At 40.3% G+C, this 20,284-nt stretch overlaps 2 long non-coding RNA genes across 3 annotated transcripts in view; one reads left to right on the top strand and one right to left on the bottom strand.

Moving 5' to 3' along the window:
- Positions 1-161, bottom strand: part of LOC143685085 (uncharacterized) — a 178,153-nt gene extending 177,992 nt beyond the window's left edge. The window contains exon 1 of the long non-coding RNA XR_013176364.1: positions 79-161. This is a non-coding gene — a long non-coding RNA (uncharacterized LOC143685085). The remainder of the gene's footprint in view (positions 1-78) is intronic.
- The window catches only part of LOC143685084 (uncharacterized), a 66,843-nt gene that overhangs the window by 687 nt on the left and 45,872 nt on the right, over positions 1-20,284 (top strand). The window contains exons 2-4 of one of the 2 annotated variants that reach the window (XR_013176362.1): positions 89-269; positions 2,698-2,848; positions 15,278-15,406. This is a non-coding gene — a long non-coding RNA (uncharacterized LOC143685084). Of the gene's footprint in view, positions 1-88; positions 270-2,697; positions 2,849-15,277; positions 15,407-20,284 lie in introns of those variants that run through there. The other variant, XR_013176363.1, reaches the window with a different exon arrangement.

Below are 20,284 nucleotides of genomic sequence, written 5' to 3'. Positions count from 1 at the left end.
TTCTGTATCTTTTACAATTTCTGCCTGATCTAAAGCTTTTCAAGAACTTTCTTGATTCCAAGTTTACTCTCCTCATACCTTTTTTAAGTTTTGTTAGGTCGGGGAACAGAGGAAGGCACTGCAACTGGAGCTGCGCAGGCCGTGTCACCCCTCCTGACATGACTTCCGGAACTGATGAACCGCCCCTTCCGGTTGTCACCTGACCTCCGTCCTTAAACGCTGCCCACTAGGAAGCCGGCGCTGACTCACCTCCGTCCATCTTGGGTTTGGTGAGCTCAGCCCAGGAGTGCAGAAATAAACCCGCCCGCTTTAAATTTCCCAGCCTACCATCCTTCTTTCTTACCCTTTCGCCTCCTAAACCTTTCAGGTTTTATATCTGCGTTGTCTGTTTCAGTCATATTGATCAAAATGTCCATCATGTACTTTCAATGAAATATCCCCTATTCAGTGCAGTGACTAGCTATGCACTGGATAGCTCCACCTAATTCCAGTACAAAGCTTCAAATGAATGCTTTAATTTTAAATAACATTTATCTGAAATGTGTGTCTTTCTTAACCACAATACATTACTAAGATGTTTCAACCCTAATGTCCTGAGTAAGCAGAATAATGCTTAATACAAATAATTTGAAGAAATGGAAATATGTGATAGGAATCCTTACTGTATAGATCTGAATTTATTTCAGACCCAAGACCATGAAAGGAAATGAGAGAATCACTAGATGGAAAATCTCTCTGTTGTGAAGAAGATAAGAGTAGACATGAGGAAGACTGGAAAAAAATTATAAAATATCATCCCTTTTTCAGTCTCTGTGATGTATTTGCTTGGAGCTGTGTAACTTAATTAACACTTTCCCACCTCATAGTTGTTTCTGGACACTACATTTAAAATAAAGGTTAAATAATAGAAGTAAATTAAGCCATATGGGCTTGATGGTTAGAACCCTTAGTATGTACAATTCTCAGATGATTGTTGCTATTATTAACCAACCCAGCAATGACTCACCCTAAATATATCCCACCCTGCCCTTAGGATGTGGGTGAGTATATTCATCACCAAGGACGTGCTTTAATTACCTGGTCACAGTGGTATTAGGGGAAATGTAAAAATGTGTTTCATCACAATTTGTTGTCATGATGAGTTTGTGATGTTCTTCCCTTTTCCCCTCCAGCCCATGGGGAATTTTAATGTAACATAATTCATAGCCATGACAGCATTTGAGCCATTTAAGTTTAGTACCTGTCCAGCACTTGCCTTCAAAACAATCACTGCTAGTTTGAAATGCTAGTGATCAATGAAAGGGAGGGGTAAGGGGTACTGTATGTATGAATTTTTTTTCTGTTTTAATTTTCTTTTTCTGAATAGATGCAAATGTTCCAAGAAATGATCATGATGATGTGAATATGCAACTATGTGATGATATTGTGAATAACTGATTATATATGTAGAACAGAATGATCAAAATAGTAATGTTTGCATTTGTTATGTGTTTTTTGGTATTTAAAAAAATAAAAATAATCACTGCTCTTCAGAACACTTTGTTGGGTAGAGAAAAAATTTGTTACATCCATTATTTCAAATGACTCTCATTGCTGTGAATAAGTTTCAAAAAGGAAAGTGAAAATCCTCCCCTAACAAGATCTTAAGGAATGCCATATTGGCTAGTTTTGAATACTGTGATGTGCAATGTGATTATAGTTTTATGGAGTAAGTAGTCTACAGAGACAGTTGTATGAAGAGACCTTTGGCATAGCAGTGTTAGCTATTAGGTAACTTTAAAGAAAGTTTTTGTGTGTTTTGTGTTGTTTTATTATAGTTTTGTTTTATTTTTTAATGGAGTACAGTTCTTTCTGCTACATGTGACTATCCTGCTTCCAGTAGAAGGAAAAATAGAAAGAAAAAAGTTCCTGACACAGGTTGCTATGGCAGCAAGTTAAGTATAAAGAATGAGTCTGAATTCTGTGGCAAGGTAATGAATTTAGCATCTACAGGGGGAAAAATGGATTTCCTGTCACACACTGTAAATCCACCACAGGAAATGAACACATGTAGACATTTTAGGATGTTTAAAACCCATTTAAGATGTGCATAAGTGGTAGAGAAAATGCCACAGATTACCTCAACTCTCCACCCTTCCCATCATTGTGTTTTCAACCATATTTGTGTTAAGGAAGGAGGAAAAAAACGTTCAATATGAATCTGGCAGTTTGTTCTGGGCAGGTCCCAAAGTGACAGTGGCATGCCCGCAATATGTTCTCTATCCACTTACAGTCATCCTTCTTTGGGGCTTCCTGAGCCTACTCCTAGAATCATCTCCCTCACAAAAATAGGTGTGCTATTTTTGTCACTGGTCTGTTTAGTTGGGAGTTCAATAAGCTATTTTCCAAAATAAATATATTTTAATATAAAGATGAATATTACTGTTATAATTAAACTGAGTAACAGACATAATATTTAGTTTAGGAAGTGCCAAAGATTCGTGGTTAATCCCCTTAAAGTAATTCCTTCTCTCTCATAGGAACAATGGTATCTAACTAGGGTTATATGTGGTGGGCATAAGCCATTTCATAATAATGGTAAGATAATTTATTATAGGTGCTGCAACAGACCTAAATCTCAGAAGTTTCACACCAGAAACTGTTTATTACTCCTGGTGGCCCTGCCTGATGTGGATAAAACGGTATCATATCTTATAGCTTTGCCATCCAGAGCACTTGACCTCCAAGGATGCCCTGGAAGAGGAAGAGGGGAGACTGAATGGCCAATGAAATGGCTTTCATTATATCTCAGCATCCAGAAACCAGTCTCAAGATCCAACCTCACAACAAGGACGCCTGGAAAACATAGGTAAGGATGAATGTCTTCTATAATCGCAATTTTCTAATAGAGATTTCGATGGACTTTTATTTTGGAAAATTGGAATCACCATTGCTAATTGATTGAGAAACACAAACTAAACTTTGAGAAATGATACAGTGTCTCCAAAACCCACATGAGAAAAGCATGCTTTTCACTGGTGGCTGCATTATTCCCTCTCTGATTTTGGGATGCCTCACTTGCTTGCTCTGAAGCATAAAGGTTCAGAAAATGATCTCTAGACTTCCTTTATACTAGAGGAGCATTCTAAACTTCAGGCAGAGAATCTGAGGAACAAGAAACAAGAACAATGATAACGATAGCTCTCATACGTTCAGACATAATTAAAAACTCTCTTGTACTATTTGAAATCTGTTTCCCCCCTTTCAGGCACCCTTAGACTTAGTCTTCAAAGAGGTCCACATAAATGTGCTATCATCACAAAGTATATTCATATCGTTTAGCAGTCCATTAACAGCATACTAATGCCAATAAAATTATAATGAAATACATTTCACCATTATTATTTTTATTATCTCTGCAGAAAGTTAATGTGCTCAGAATAAAATGGAACATCAAGTCAAATACTATGCTAATTGTTTATGTTCTTTCATTAAACACTAAGTAAAAAACCAAGGCAGGAAAGATGGGTTGCCTTAGTCCATTTAGATGGAAAACAAAAACCAGAATTCCCAAGTATAAATCTGGCTGAACCCTTTTTGGAAGCCCAACTTTCTGCTTTAGAAATTAATGGGCTTTCTTTCTGCTTTAGAAATTAATGGACTGCAGATGTTACTGTATTTTAATAGCATATTGTACCCAGTTCAGAGACTATGCATGATCCCAGTAGGAAAGATGTTTTGAGCAGTGTTAAATTCCATCAAATAAGCCATAATTTCAAAAGTAATTAAAGATCGTTACTTAGAGTAAATACACTTAGAAAAGCTCAACAGCTAAAGAAAAGCAACTTTTTTCTTTTACCATCATGACAAAAAAAATTTTAAATGAAAGAATTTGATCACTAGGACACAGTCACATATTCTCTTTCAGTCCAGAGAGAGGTAAACATTTGCAAATAAGTAATAAAGAAGAAATTTAAATATTAAGGGACGCTTTTTATAACAAATACTTGGGTTGATAAAATTATATCCAAAGAATATCATCAGTAACAATTGATAGTAAATTTGGACATATGATAAACTTCTAAATAGTCATTTAATTTCAAAGTTTTACCACGAATATTACATAAGTTAAAAATATGGTGGATCTCATCAGTTCCCTCCATACTCAATATTTGGCCTTTTAGAACAGCTCTGAGAAGAGTTGGGGGATTCTTGGTTCTCAAAAGTTCAGTGAACTGTTACCAAGTATGTACTTTTTTATAATACAATAATAATAGCTGGCATTTTTATTTACTTGCACCATGCTAAGATCTTTATCACAACCTACTGAGACAGGTTCTGTTATCTCTCCATTTTATGGGTGGGAAAAAAAAATGAGATTTAGAAGTTAAGTAACTTTAAAACATCACACGACTGGAGAAGTTGTGATGACAAACCAGACAGTTATAATCCAAATACTATACTCTTAAATACTTTATTGTATTGCCTCAGAAAATCAGGATTCTTACTTATTTAAACATTATTTCCAATAGCTTGAGATGGCTTACAATGTTAAAAAAAAAAAAATTGTTTAGCCCGGGATATTTTAAAACCTTTCTTGAGCTCATTTACCTTTTTAGCCTGTAGTGATTTTTATGTAAAATATCTCTTTTGATAATGGTAATATTTTTTTGTTGTTGTTGTTGGTTCAGTTTTATCTTCAAGTCAGAGAAAAGTTTTTTTTTTTAATTAAAAAAAGAATTAACAAAACAATTAGAAATCATTCCATTCTACATGTACAATCAGTAATTCTTAATAACATCACATAGTTGCATATTCATCATTTCTTAGTACATTTGCATCAATTTAGAAAAAGAAATAAAAAGACAACAGAATAAGAATTAAAACAATAATAGAAAGAAAAAAAGAAAAAAAAAACCAAAAAACCTATACCTCACATGCAGCTTCATTCAGTTTTTTTAACATAATTGCATTACAATTGGGTAGTATTGTGCTGTCCATTTCTGAGTTTTTATATCCAGTCCCGTTGTACAGTCTGTATCCCTTCAGCTCCAATTACCCCTTCTTTTTTTTTTTTTAATTAACGGAAAAAAAGAAATTAACCCAACATTTAGAAATCATACCATTCTACATATGCAATCAGTAATTCTTAACATCCTCACATAGATGCATGATCATCATTTCTTAGTACATTTACATCGGTTTAGAAGAACTAGCAACATAACCGAAAAAGATATAGAATGTTAATATAGAGAAAAAAATAAAAGTAATAATAGTAAAATCAAAACAAAACAAAACAAAAACCTATAGCTCAGATGCAGCTTCATTCAGTGTTTTAACATGATTACTTTACAATTAGGTATTATTGTGCTGTCCATTTTTGAGTTTTTGTATCTAGTCCTGTTGCACAGTCTGTATCCCTTCAACTCCAATTGCCCATTATCTTACCCTGTTTCTACCTCCTGCTGGACTCGGTTACCAATGACATATTCCAAATTTATTCTTGAATGTCTGTTCACATCAGTGGGACCATACAGTATTTGTCCTTTAGTTTTTGGCTAGATTCACTCAGCATAATGTTCTGTAGGTCCATCCATGTTATTACATGCTTCATAAGTTTATCCTGCCTTAAAGCTGCATAGTATTCCATCGTATGTATATACCACAGTTTGTTTAGCCACTCGTCTGTTGATGGAGATTTCAGCTGTTTCCATCTCTTTGCAATTGTAAATAACACTGCTATAAACATTGGTGTGCAAATGTCCGTTTGTGTCTTTGCCCTTAAGTCCTCTGAGTAGATACCCAGCAATGGTATTGCTGGGTCATATGGCAATTCTATATTCAGCTTTTTGAGGAACCGCCAAACTGCCTTCCACAGTGGTTGCACCATTTGACATTCCCACCAACAGTGGATAAGTGTGCCTCTTTCTCCGCATCCTCTCCAGCACTTGTCATTTTCTGTTTTGTTGATAATGGCCATTCTGGTGGGTGTGAGATGATATCTCATTGTGGTTTTGATTTCCATTTCTCTAATGGCCAGGGACATTGAGCATCTCTTCATGTGCCTTTTGGCCATTTGTATTTCCTCTTCTGATAGGTGTCTGTTCAAGTCTTTTTCCCATTTTGTAATTGGGTTGGCTGTCTTTTTGTTGTTGAGATGAACAATCTCTTTATAAATTCTGGATACTAGACCTTTATCTGATATATCATTTCCAAATATTGTCTCCCATTGTGAAGGCTGTCTTTCTACTTTCTTGATGAAGTTCTTTGATGCACAAAAGTGTTTAATTTTGAGGAGCTCCCATTTATTTATTTCCTTCTTCAGTGTTCTTGCTTTAGGTTTAAGGTCCATAAAACCGCCTCTGTCCACAGCCGTCTCGTTCGGCTTCTGATCCCCGGCCGGCGAAGGGAACAGGAGGGGAGAAAGAGACAGACGCAGGCAAACCAACTTAAGTGACAAACACGGGTTCGAGGCACGCAACGGTTGTGAGCACAGACCTTTACTGGAGTTAAGCTTGCATTCTCTGTTACAGGTTCCACGCGGGACAAGATACCCCGCGGGGGAACAACCTCTATGCGGCCGTCAGGTACGGCTCCCTGTGGGTCGTCTCCACCCACCCTGTCCGGGTAACCTCTTATATACTGTGCCCAAACCCAATAGGTTAGTGCCACGTATACAGAGGTGATTGGAAGATAGGGTTGGTGGGCGCGTGCGTCATACGCGGAAACAGGATGCGGGCGCCATCTTGGCTCACTCGATGGGCGGGGGGAACTCTAGAGCAGGCTGCGGCGTGTCCACTAGGCCCGACCCGGGAGGCGGCTCTCCACATCTCCCCCTTTTTTATTTTGACCCAGTGTCTCCATTGATGAGTGAGCTCCCGTGGGCCACTCAGGCCCACTACATGTTTTGGTGCTTTGGGGAGTCTGGACTAGGCTTGCTAGGCACCAACCAGAATGCCTCCTCATATAGAGACCGGAGAGCCCGTGAACTGGAAGCAACGTGACTCTCCCTGCAGTGCTTCGCCTCGCAACTGGGTTATGTAGGGGGGCAGGAGAGCGGCAACCAGAGCCGAGAGCGTCATTAGGTGTCTCTGTGCAATGGCCGGAGTCTAGTCTGGCCAGGACCGTGACTCCGCCGTAGAGATCATCCTTTAGACAAAAATTATGACTTCTGGTGCCGCCTTTTACACCCGGGACACGGCCATGGGCTTTGCAGCAGATCCTGTTTTCGAGCGCCCCGCCCTGAGTGGCCGGGACGGGTCATACGGTGAGGGGAAGGACTGGGTAGCGGGACGGTCGTTGCCAGGAGCATCAGGGGCGAGTGACATAGCCAACATGGTAGTGACACGTAATTGCTGCTGTGTCTGGAACAAGCGTTCTAACAAACATTTAACAGTGACTACGCCCACTAATAGTCCCACTGCCACGAGGATCCAAGTAGTCAAATTGGGCCAAGAGAACCATGAGGTGACTCGGTTCCACAGACTTTGTACAGTCTCGCCCAGTTTGGAAAGGTCGAAGTCAACGGGGGTCAACTTGATATCCCCAAGCACTCGAAGGTCTGAATCCACCTGTTGGGAGAGGTTAGTAAAGGTAGGGAGGTTTTAAAGCTGGTCCCCTTTCTATACGATAGAAGGGTGACTAGCGCTCCTGTTGTCATCTTGTCGTTCGTCGCCATCATCAGCAGAGTTGGAGACCGGATCTGGTGGCTCTGGTTGGAGGCTTATCAATTTTCTGGGCAACAGTTCCTTGGCGTCCTCGGGCGACGTCACGGTTCTCACCAGTCTTTCCGGAACCCACACAGGTTGACGTCCTGGTTCCTGGGGAAAAACACAAACAGAGCCTCTGGCCCAGCTGAGCACTGGGTCAGGGCCTTGCCATTGTCCTGACAGGACATCCTTCCAACGGACTAGACCTCTATGTGGAGGACTCGGAGTAGTGTGCTGAAGAGCAGGTGTCATTCCTAGTGAATTTTCATTTAAAAAATTATATGTAAATAAGGCTACAGACAGTTGAGCCTTCGGGGACAGGCCGTGGCCTATTCCCCCTTTCTGTTTTTTGAGCAAGTCTTTAAGAGACCTGTGTGCTCTTTCAATGATTCCTTGCCCTTGAGGGTTGTAGGGGATACCATGTTTTAATTGCACTTCCATATTTTCACAAAATCTTTGGAAGGCTTTGCTGGTGTAAGCGGGACCGTTGTCTGTTTTTAATATTTTCGGCTTACCCCAAGCTGCCCAAGCGGCAAGGCAGTGTGCAATTACTTGGTGGACTCTTTCTCCTGATTCGGCAGAGGCAAATAAAACTTGAGAACAAGTATCCACTGACACATGCAGGTATTTAACTTTACCATACTCTGAGTGATGGGTGACATCCATTTGCCAAATGTCTCCCGGGATGAGGCCCTTAGGGTTAACTCCAACCGAAGGGACCGCCCTCTGTTCTGCACAATCTCTGCAGGTTCGGACTATATCTCTGGCAGCTGCACGCGGTATGCTAAACCGCTTAGCTAGGGTGTTTGCATTGACGTGAAATCTGGCATGGAACTCTTGGGCTTGCTGATATGGTGTCAGCACAGGGAAGATGTGCGGCTGTCGAGTGGCCACATCTACTATGTGATTTCCCTGTGCCATGGGGCCAGGCAGGCCTGTATGGGCCCTAATATGAGTTATGTAAAAGGGGTGTTGTCTAGCAAGTATTGTCTCTTGAAGTTTGAGAAAAAATGGTCTTACTGAGGAGGAGTACTTTATAATGCCTACTGTCTCTAAAACTTTTACAGAATTTACGACGTACAAGGAATCAGAAACAATATTCAGGGGGCCGGCAAATTCTCTCAGGACTGTAATAATGACTTGTAATTCTACCCACTGAGGTCTTTTCGATTGGAATAATACTGTTTTGGGAGTATCCCCTTCCATATAATATGCTCCTGAGATTGATAATAACTGGGTACATTTCTGAGGCTGGTTCTGGCTTAAGTGGTTGGCAACCACCCAGCATGCCAAAAGGTGAAAAAGTTGAAAAAGGGGTCCACCTCCAGAAATGTCTCCCTCTGTTACCTGACGACGAAAGACTCTGAGGGCCCGTGTACACGGGCGGGGGGCACAGCTGTAACTGCCTCTCCCCCGACCAGCCTGCTGGGGGTTCCGGGTCTCGCAAAGGAGGACCAACGTAACTACTCGAAGCGGCCACTGGAGGGAGCCCTCGGTGAGGGCCTTTGGTGGAATCACCAAAACCGTCCACCGGAAACTGTTGCGTCCCTGGGGGCGCAGCAGCAGGCGCTGGCGGGGCGGAAGGCCGCGTGGGTGAGACAGGGAGCCTCTCCCAATCGATCAGCGGGGGCGCGTCTGCACCCTCGGTCTCATCACCATCTGACTCTGAATCAGAGTTATCTGAACTAGCGCTTGACTCTAGCGGCTTGCCCCTACAGGAGCCGTCCGCGGACGAAGCTGACTGAGTTTCTTGAAGCGCGTGCCGTGCCTGTAGCAGGGCAGGGGACGGACCGAGGCCTGTAGCAGTTTCTGCCTCCGGACAAGCACGGACGATCTCCCAGATAGGGACTAGGATCGGGTCCATGCATAGGCCTGTCCGGCGTGCCTTATCTATGTCATTACCGAGTTTTATCCAAGAAGGCAAACTGAGGCTACCGGAATGGGCGAACCAAGGGGCAAAAGCAGCAATATCGTCAAGGAACCGCAGGAGGGAACTCTCCTTAACCGAGATACCCCGCTGCTTCAAAAGGGTTTTTAAGGGAGGTAATAAAGGTGAACTTTCTGACTGCCCCATGCTTGCAGTCGGCACTGTACTTTAATCACTCGGAGAGCTCTTCCGAGTCCCCGGGGCTACCTGAAAGCCCGCGGGCCTTAACTCTCACGTAATAAGAAGTACTCACCTTCTCGCGGTGATCAGGCGCGGGAAGTCCGCTGCGAGCTCAGGATGCACGTCCTTCTCAGTTCAAGAAGAGACAGTACGGCTCTCCTTGCAGAAGAGGTGTCGAGAGAGGAGGGTCCCCGTACGGGCCACCACTTGTCCGGCGCCGTCTCGTTCGGCTTCTGATCCCCGGCCGGCGAAGGGAACAGGAGGGGAGAAAGAGACAGACGCAGGCAAACCAACTTAAGTGACAAACACGGGTTCGAGGCACGCAACGGTTGTGAGCACAGACCTTTACTGGAGTTAAGCTTGCATTCTCTGTTACAGGTTCCACGCGGGACAAGATACCCCGCGGGGGAACAACCTCTATGCGGCCGTCAGGTACGGCTCCCTGTGGGTCGTCTCCACCCACCCTGTCCGGGTAACCTCTTATATACTGTGCCCAAACCCAATAGGTTAGTGCCACGTATACAGAGGTGATTGGAAGATAGGGTTGGTGGGCGCATGCGTCATACGCGGAAACAGGATGCGGGCGCCATCTTGGCTCACTCGATGGGCGGGGGGAACTCTAGAGCAGGCTGCGGCGTGTCCACTAGGCCCGACCCGGGAGGCGGCTCTCCACATGCCTCCAGTTGTAAGATCCATAAGATATCTCCCAACATTTTCCTCTAACTGTTTTATGGTCTTAGACCTAATGTTTAGATCTTTGATCCATTTTGAGTTAACTTTTGTATAGGGTGTGAGAGATGGGTCTTCTTTCATTCTTTTGCATATGGATATCCAGTTCTCTAGGCACCATTTATTGAAGAGACTGTTCTGTCCCAGGTGAGTTGGCTTGACTGCCTTATCAAAGATCAAATGTCCATAGATGAAAGGGTCTATATCTGAGCACTCTATTCGATTCCATTGGTTGATATATCTATCTTTATGCCAATACCATGCTGTTTTGACCACTGTGGCTTCATAATATGCCTTAAAGTCCGGCAGCGCGAGACCTCCAGCTTCGTTTTTTTTCCTCAAGATGTTTTTAGCAATTCGGGGCACCCTGCCCTTCCAGATAAATTTGCTTATTGGTTTCTCTATTTCTGAAAAATAAGTTGTTGGGATTTTGATTGGTATTGCATTGAATCTGTAAATCAATTTAGGTAGGATTGACATCTTTACTATATTTAGTCTTCCAATCCATGAACACGGTATGCCCTTCCATCTATTTAGGTCTTCTGTGATTTCTTTTAACAGTTTTTTGTAGTTTTCTTTGTATAGGTCTTTTGTCTCTTTAGTTAAATTTATTCCTAAGTATTTTATTCTTTTAGTTGCAATTGTAAATGGAATTCGTTTCTTGATTTCCCCCTCAGCTTGTTCATTGCTAGTGTATAGAAACGCTACAGATTTTTGAATGTTGATCTTGTAACCTGCTACTTTGCTGTACTCATTTATTAGGTCTAGTAGTTTTGTTGTGGATTTTTCTGGGTTTTCGACGTATAGTATATCATCTGCAAACAGTGATAGTTTTACTTCTGCATTTCCAATTTTGATGACTTGTATTTCTTTTTCTTGTCTAATTGCTCTGGCTAGAACCTCCAACACGATGTTGAATAATAGTGGTGATAATGGACATCCTTGTCTTGTTCCTGATCTTAGGGGGAAAGTTTTCAATTTTTCCCCATTGAGGATGATATTAGCTGTGGGTTTTTCATATATTCCCTCTATCATTTTAAGGAAGTTCCCTTGTATTCCTATCCTTTGAAATGTTTTCAACAGGAAAGGAGATTCCTGTTGACAAGATTTGTTGAATCTTGTCAAATGCCTTCTCTGCATCAATTGAGATGATCATGTGATTTTTCTGCTTTGATTTGTTGATATGGTGTATTACATTAATTGATTTTCTTATGTTGAACCATCCTTGCATACCTGGGATGAATCCTACTTGGTCATGATGTATAATTCTTTTAATGTGTTGTTGGATACGATTTGCTAGAATTTTATTGAGGATTTTTGCATCTATAGTCATTAGAGAGATTGGTCTGTAGTTTTCTTTTTTTGTAATATCTTTGCCTGGTTTTGGTATAAGGGTGATGTTCGCTTCATAGAATGAATTAGGTAGCTTTCCCTCCACTTCGATTTTTTTGAAGAGTTTGAGGAGAATTGGTACTAATTCTTTCTGGAACGTTTGGTAGAATTCACATGTGAAGCCATCTGGTCCTGGACTTTTCTTCTTAGGAAGATTTTGAATGACTAATTCAATTTCTTTACTTGTGATTGGTTTGTTGAGGTCATCTATGTCTTCTTGAGTCAAAGTTGGTTGTTCATGTCTTTCCAGGAACCCGTCCATTTCATCTAAATTGTTGTATTTATTAGCGCAAAGTTGTTCATAGTATCCTGTTATTACCTCCTTTACTTCTGTGAGGTCAGTAGTTATGTCTCCTCTTCCATTTCTGATCTTATTTATTTGCATCCTCTCTCTTCTTCTTTTTGTCAATCTTGATAAGGGCCCATCAATCTTATTGATTTTCTCATAGAACCAACTTCTGGCCTTATTGATTTTCTCTATTGTTTTCATGTTTTCAATTTCATTTATTTCTGCTCTGATCTTTGTTATTTCTTTCCTTTTGCTTGCTTTAGGATTAGTTTGCTGTTCTTTCTCCAGTTCTTCCAAGTGAACAGTTAATTCCTTCATTTTTGCCTTTTCTTCTTTTCTGATATAGGCATTTAGGGCAATAAATTTCCCTCTTAGCACTGCCTTTGCTGCATCCCATAAGTTTTGATATGTTGTGTTTTCATTTTCATTTGCCTCGAGGTATTTACTAATTTCTCTTGCAATTTCTTCTTTGACCCACTCGTTGTTTGAGAGTGTGTTGTTGAGCCTCCATGTATTTGTGAATTTTCTGGCATTCCGCCTATTATTGATTTCCAACTTCATTCCTTTATGATCCGAGAAAGTGTTGTGTATGATTTCAATCTTTTTAAATTTGTTAAGACTTGCTTTGTGACCCAGCATATGGTCTATCTTTGAGAATGATCCATGAGCACTTGAGAAAAAGGTGTATCCTGCTGTTGTGGGATTTAATGTCCTATAAATGTCTGTTAAGTCTAGCTCCTTTATAGTAATATTCAGATTCTCTATTTCTTTATTGATCCTCTGTCTAGATGTTCTGTCCATTGATGAGAGTGGGGAATTGAAGTCTCCAACTATTATGGTATTTGTGTCTATTTCCCTTTTCAGTGTTGCAGTGTATTCCTCACGTATTTTGGGGCATTCTGGTTCGGTGCATAAATATTTATGATTGTTATGTCTTCTTGTTTAATTGTTCCTTTTATTAGTATATAGTGTCCTTCTTTGTCTCTTTTAACTGTTTTACATTTGAAGTCTAACTTGTTGGATATTAGTATAGCCACTCCTGCTCTTTTCTGGTTGTTATTTGCATGAAATATCTTTTCCCAACCTTTCACTTTCAACCTATGTTTATCTTTGGGCCTAAGATGTGTTTCCTGTAGACAGCATATAGAAGGATCCTGTTTTTTAATCCGTTCTGCCATTCTATGTCTTTTGATTGGGGAATTCAGTCCATTAACATTTAGTGTTATTACTGTTTGGATAATATTTTCCTCTACCATTTTGCCTTTTGTATTATATATATCATATCTGACTTTCCTTCTTTCTACACTCTTCTCCATACCTCTCTCTTCTGTCTTTTCGGTTCTGACTCTAGTGCTCCCTTTAGTATTTCTTACAGAGCTGGTCTCTTGGTCACAAATTCTCTCAGTGACTTTTTGTCTGAGAATGTTTTAATTTCTCCCTCATTTTTGAAGGACAATTTTGCTGGATATAGGAGTCTTGGTTGGCAGTTTTTCTCTTTCAGTAATTTAAATATATCATCCCACTGTCTTCTAGCCTCCATGGTTTCTGCTGAGAAATCTACACATAGTCTTATTGGGTTTCCCTTGTATGTGATGGATTGTTTTTCTCTTGCTGCTTTCAAGATCCTCTCTTTCTCTTTGACCTCTGGCATTCTAACTAGTAAGTGTCTTGGAGAATGCCTATTTGGGTCTAATCTCTTTGGGGTGCGCTGCACTTCTTGGATCTGTAATTTTAGGTCTTTCATAAGAGTTGGGAAATTTTCAGTGATAATTTCTTCCATTAGTTTTTCTCCTCCTTTTCCCTTCTCTTCTCCTTCTGGGACACCCACAACACGTATATTTGTGCGGTTCATATTGTCCTTGAGTTCCCTGATACCCTGTTCAAATTTTTCCATTCTTTTCCCGATAGTTTCTGTTTGTTTTTGGAATTCAGATGTTCCATCCTCCAAATCACTAATTCTATCTTCTGTCTCTTTGAATCTATCATTGTAGGTATCCATTGTTTTTTCTATCTTTTCTACTTTGTCCTTCACTTCCATAAGTTCTGTGATTTGTTTTTTCTATTTCTTCTTTATGTTCAGCCCATGTCTTCTTCATATCCTCCCTCAATTTATCGATTTCGTTTTTGAAGAGGTTTTCCATTTCTGTTCGTATATTCAGCATTAGTTGTCTCAGCTCCTGTATCTCATTTGAACTATTGGTTTGTTCCTTTGACTGGGCCATATTTTCAATTATTTGAGCATGATCTGTTATCTTCTGTTGGCGTCTGCGCATTTAGACAGATTTCCCTGGGTATTGGATCCAAAAGTTTGGAAGATTTTTCTGTGAAATCTCTGGGTTCTGTTTTTCTTATCCTGCCCGGTAGGTGGCGCTCGTGGCACACGTTTGTCTGCGGGTTCCACCAGTAAAAGGTGCTGTGGGACCTTTATCTTTGGAAAACTCTCGCCGTCCGGGAGGTTCGCTAGCCGAAGCGGCTTGGAAGAGTGCGAGCTGGACCGGGGTCCGAACGCGGGGAGGGTTGCTGGCCACCGCAGCCCGGGAAAGCACCCATCCGAATTTCCTAGTCAGCCCGGGGCGACAAGCGTGGTGGGAGGGCGCCAGCAGCAGCGGCCCGCCCAGGAGAGTGCACGTTCCCGGGGAGTCACGGGTTTGGAAGGGGCCTCCCCCACCCGTCACCATTCTCCGCGGCCTGGGAATTTCCGGTCCAATTCTCTCAGTTGGTCCGGGGGGCCGCGCGTGGTGTGGGCGCCAGCCGCCACGGTTTCAGGGGACCGCCTCTCCAATTCTCCCAGCCGGCCCAGGAAGGGGGAAGGGAGTGACTCCGGCCGCTTGCCACCCCGCCCGGTGAAGCCCGCGCGCCTCGGTGATCTCACCCGAGCGGCTTCTCTCAGCCAGCCAGCCGTTCCAGGATGGGGTACGCTGTCTTTTTTTTCTCTGTTGTGGCTTTGGGAGCTGTTCTGTATCGTTTCTACTCCCCTAGTAGCTGTCCTGGAGAAGAAACTAAGATCCGCGCGTCTTACTAAGCCGCCATCTTCTCCGGAAGTCCGATAATGGTAATATTTCATCTTTCAAGATTCAAAGAAAGCCCATTTATTCGAGGTGTTTTGTATTGGATGAGAGAAGGAGCCTGCACATTATTCCTCATGAAACTAGAGTTTAGGTAGGTCTTTACTCCCTCTTATATTTCCTCTTAATTCTTTGCATTAAGCCTGATTTTTCCACTTTTTGTACTGATGTGGAACACCTTTACCCATGTTATCAAGCTACTGTTATACTTCAAATTATTCTTTATCTTTTTTTAAAGGTTTTTTATTGTGAAAACATAACATATATACAAAAAAAGCAATAAATTTCCAGGTACATCTTAACAAGTAGTTATACAACAGATTTTAAAGTTTGGTATTGGTTACAGTTCCATGATTTTTCATTTTTTCTTCTAGCTGCTCCAAAACACTGGAGACCAAAAAGAATATCAATATATTGATTCTGCAGTCATATTCATTTGTTCAATCCTATCTTCTCTATTATACTCCTTTTCTCTTTTTTGTGAAAAATAACATATATACAAAAAAAGCAATACATTACAAAGTACATTGCAACAGTTAGGATTCAGAGTTTGATATGGGTTACAATTCCATAATTTTACATTTTTACTTCTAGCTGCTCAAGACTAAAAGAAATATCAATACATTGATTCAGCCCTCATACTCATTTATTAAACCCAATCTTCTCTGTATAACTCCACCATCACATTTGCACTTTCTGTCACTCTTTAGGATATTTGGGCTATGGCCATTCTAATTTTTTCATGTTGGAAGGGGTTGTCGATAATATGGGAATATGGGATAGGGGAATGGAACTAGTTGGTGTTCTAGAAGGGCTGACCCTCCACAGTTCAGGACTTATCTGGTCCAGGGACCCATCCGGAAGTTGTAAGTTTCTGGAAAGTTACCCTAGCACATGGAACATTTGTAGACTCTTATATGATGCCCTAGGTGTTCTTTAGGATTGGCAGGAATAGTTTTAGGTTGGGGATTGGCAAGTTATGACATAGCAATGTTTAACTGAAGCTGGCATAAGAGTGGCCTCCAGGGTAGCCTCTTGACAGCCACTAATACCTTATGTTACACTTCTTTTCCCCCTTTTGGTCAGGATAGAATTGTTGATCCCACGGTACCAGGGCCAGGCTCATCCCTGAATGTCATGTCCCACGTGGGAGGGGGGAGGCAATGGTTTCACTTGCAGGATTGGGCTTAGAGAGAGGGAGGCCACATCTGAGCAACAGAAGATGTCCTCTGGAGGTGACTCTTAGGCTTACCTATAGGTAGGCTAAGTGTCTCCCCTACATACATAAGCTTCACAAGAGCAAGCCTCAAGATCTAGGGCTTGGCCTATTGATTTGGGTGTCGGTAATGTTGTACACAGTACCCGGGCTTTCCCCAGTGATAAAGTTTAATAGTTCCATATTTTTCCTCCCATCTCTCAAGGGACTCTGCCAACACTTTATTATTTGCTTAATATACTCTGAGATGGATCCAGGCATTACATTAAATTATACAAGATTAAAGGCTCTCATTCTTAGTCTGTGCTTGTTTGTTTAAATGATAGTTCCAGACAGGTTGAGTTAGATTATGTGCAATTGAAAATTTAGGTTCTGGACAAAAATAAACCTTTCTTCTTTTGGTCTCAAAGAGTAGGTGAAGTTCTAAAATACAGGCAGTAGATCTTTATCTTTTAAGACATGGCAATCAGAATTATAAAATTCTTTAATTTTGAATAAATTTTCTGTTTGTTTCTTTCCTGGTAATGCCTTTTCATCACAATAATATGTTATTGACTTAGTAAATTCGAGATATAGGCAGTGCATTCTTCCTAGAAATGTTTCCTGGGCTATAATCTTCACCATATAATGTTTGTATTTTTTTCCCCAAATATTATTTGTATTTTTTCTTGTACTCTGATATTTATTGACACAAAAGTTTGATATTTCCAGATTTTATGAATTTTAAAATGTACTAACAAAGTTTGTTTGTGTCTTTGCTAATATTGTTGATTCTTCCCTTAGATTCATTTTTTAACATGGATGCTTGTTAAGTACTGATATTCAAGTATCTGTTTTAAATTATATTTTTACTAGAAGTAATTTCCCCACATTGAAGGAAACTTACAAAAATGTTACATGAGGGAAGAGGTGCAAGTTAAGAAAGCTAACTGCAAAAACAACTTCCAAATCCACTCATATTCATAAGACTGGTTTATCCATTGCTTCCTAAATTATAGGCTATGTAACACTACTTCTATAACAACCTCAAAGAGTCCACTGTTTGAGGAAGCGGTGAAATAAGTTAAATTTCTATACCCCAGATAGATATCAATTTTTTTTAATTGTACTAAGATTCATTATGAAATTTCAAGAGAAGACATGGTATGGACTATTTCCCACATTTTTTTGACCCCAGGACCCTTATAGGCCTGAAGTCACTTTTAGTTCTGATGTTCAATAAAGCACACACTGGGAAATGCAAGGGTAATCAATTTGTTTAGTAAACTACAATTACAAGTAAGAATGATTTCTACTTGTAAATAATCCAGTACTGCATCTTTTGGGGAACATTGTCATATAAGGACTTGTCCCACATGGGGTCACCATAGGACTACCACCACAGAAAGTGGCAATTCTGCAGAGCGAGAAAGTAAGTGGCATGCAACCATGTATTATTTATCATCAGTATAACCTCAAAACTAAGTTAATTCGCTTTCAGCTTTTCTCATGTTTTCAGATTTTCATTCTTGTATAAGCACTTAAAACCATCAAGACTTTTTTCACTAACAAATTTAACTCTTTCCATTTTGCTGTGATATATGTTAATACAGACATAAATTGTAAGGAAAAAAAAAGTTGTCCTTTCCATTAAAAATATTTGTTTGAATTGTTGAAGAACAGCAATTAGTAGTATCTGTAAGGAAAAAAGTCTATGGCCATTTATCTTAGGCAAAGTGAGCTGCCAAGAGGCTTGTTGAATTTGATGTAATACTTTTTAGATTGATGTAGAGTAGTTTTTTAACTGACAAATCCCCTATTTTCTAATAGATTTTCAAAGAGATTTTAGGGAACAACAACTTTGGATAGAAAAAAAAAAGTTCGTTTAGACCAGAGCAATTAAAAACATGTATAAATGTTCATATATTGGTCACAAAATAAAGGAACTCAAGCAACAAAGTATTAAAGATTGTTCATGTGTTAGATGTAATGCTATTAACACTAGAACTTTTGCCTTTGAAATAATACTGTGAATTCTCCAAGGTAAAATGTCTTCTTTTCTGACAAGACATACTGAAATCATAGCATGAACACATATTATCAATTTGTAAGGTAAAAATTGATGTACTTTCTTGAAAGAAAGTTTTTGTAGGTTTATTTTTGTTTTGCTGAAAGAAGACAGATGTAACCCATTTAAGATATTATTTAAACCATTTATGAGTAGTGCCAGTGAACAAAAATTTGACCTTCTTGTTCATCATTTTACCTTTTTTAAGTAGCATCATTCCTTTAGGTTCTGAAAAATATGCTGCTTTGAAGGATAGCCTACTGAAAATGTAGTTACCCAATGGTTCAATGTTGAAAGTCAAAGAAGAATAAGACTTTTTGCTTAGAAGGGGCAAGAAGCCAAAGGGGAAAAGGAGAGATGGGACTCAAATGGAAAGAAGCAAAGAAAATCTTCACCTACTTAAAAAATGTCATTTGTGATAACATGAGGGATTTTCCAAGTATAGACAAAGAAATGATAAACAAAATTTCAGGAAAGACCCTAGAGAGACAGAGAGTGAGAAACAAACTCTTGAGAAGTCAAAACAGTTTACATGAAAAAGGAGAAACTACAATACCGTGAACAGTAAAGAAAATCCATTTCGCTTTTCTTATAAGCTGAAAAATCTTAATTGGAACATAAAGATAATTGTAGTTGATAAGAGGCCTAATCCTGTAAAAAAAAAAAATAATAATATACGATGATGGATGTAATCATTAAAATCTGACATGTGTAGCAGTAAAAATTTTTCAGCAGTAGAAATGAAGAGCCTCAAGAAAGTCAAGTTTCCATCCTGTGAACATTCACGTGACCTCACCATGCAGCAATAAGAGCCATTCTCAGAGTTACACCTTCATTCGTGACGAGCAAAGATTATTCAAAGGCCAAGGCAAGGCACTTAATTTCTATTGATTTGCAACTGAACATTCTCTTCATGAGGCAACACTGGGCATATAATTAATCCCATTTAATTGTATTGTCTAAAACCAGGTTACATGTCAGCCACCAGCTGCAGATAGGCTAGAGATATGAAGTTTGTAGCTGGACACTTTCTTGTCCTACAGGAAGACAGTGTCCTATTTGTTAGTCAGAAGTGGGGCATGGATGTTAGACAGCCAACTAGACATCCTTTCTCCTCAGTTAAAGCTCTGCATCTTCCTCTGTAGCCCTATCTTAGGTCCTGGTTGCTGTGACAAATACCATACAATGGCATTTGGCTTAAACAAGGAGAATTTATTTTCTCTTGACTTCGGAACCTTGAATGCTTGCTTTCTCCCTGAAGGCGTTTTGGTGCTGCCTTCCTGGCAATCCTTGGGGTGCTTTGACTTTCCTATCACTTAGGGATGTCCTCTCCTTTCTCTTCCTGGTTCCTGCTAACTTCCACCTTCTGGTTCATTCTGTGGTCTCCCTTTATAAGGCCACCTACAATAGGGTTAAGATGCTGTTTTAATTTGCTAATGCTGCCAGAATGTAAATCATCACAGAGACGGACTAGCTTTTATTCCAGGCTTCTGGGTCCAAAAGGCTTTCTCAGGGGCATTCCTTTCTACATTATCAAATGTCGGGGTCTGAGCTTAGGTGCCCTGGGCTGCTGAGCTCTCATCTGACCTCTCACTTTTAAGCCCCCAGCTAATTAAATTAAGCATCACTCATTGAGGAAAGCACTCCCCTTAGTCAGTTGCAGATGTAATCAGCCATAAATCAATTTCACATGTTGATTTAAGTCCTACTTAAGAACTACTGGGTACCATCACCTGGCCAAAATGACACCT

This window comes from Tamandua tetradactyla, chromosome 5, assembly GCF_023851605.1.
Source record: "Tamandua tetradactyla isolate mTamTet1 chromosome 5, mTamTet1.pri, whole genome shotgun sequence".
Classification (NCBI taxonomy): domain Eukaryota; kingdom Metazoa; phylum Chordata; class Mammalia; order Pilosa; family Myrmecophagidae; genus Tamandua; species Tamandua tetradactyla.
This window is presented reverse-complemented; position numbering and strand designations above follow the sequence as displayed.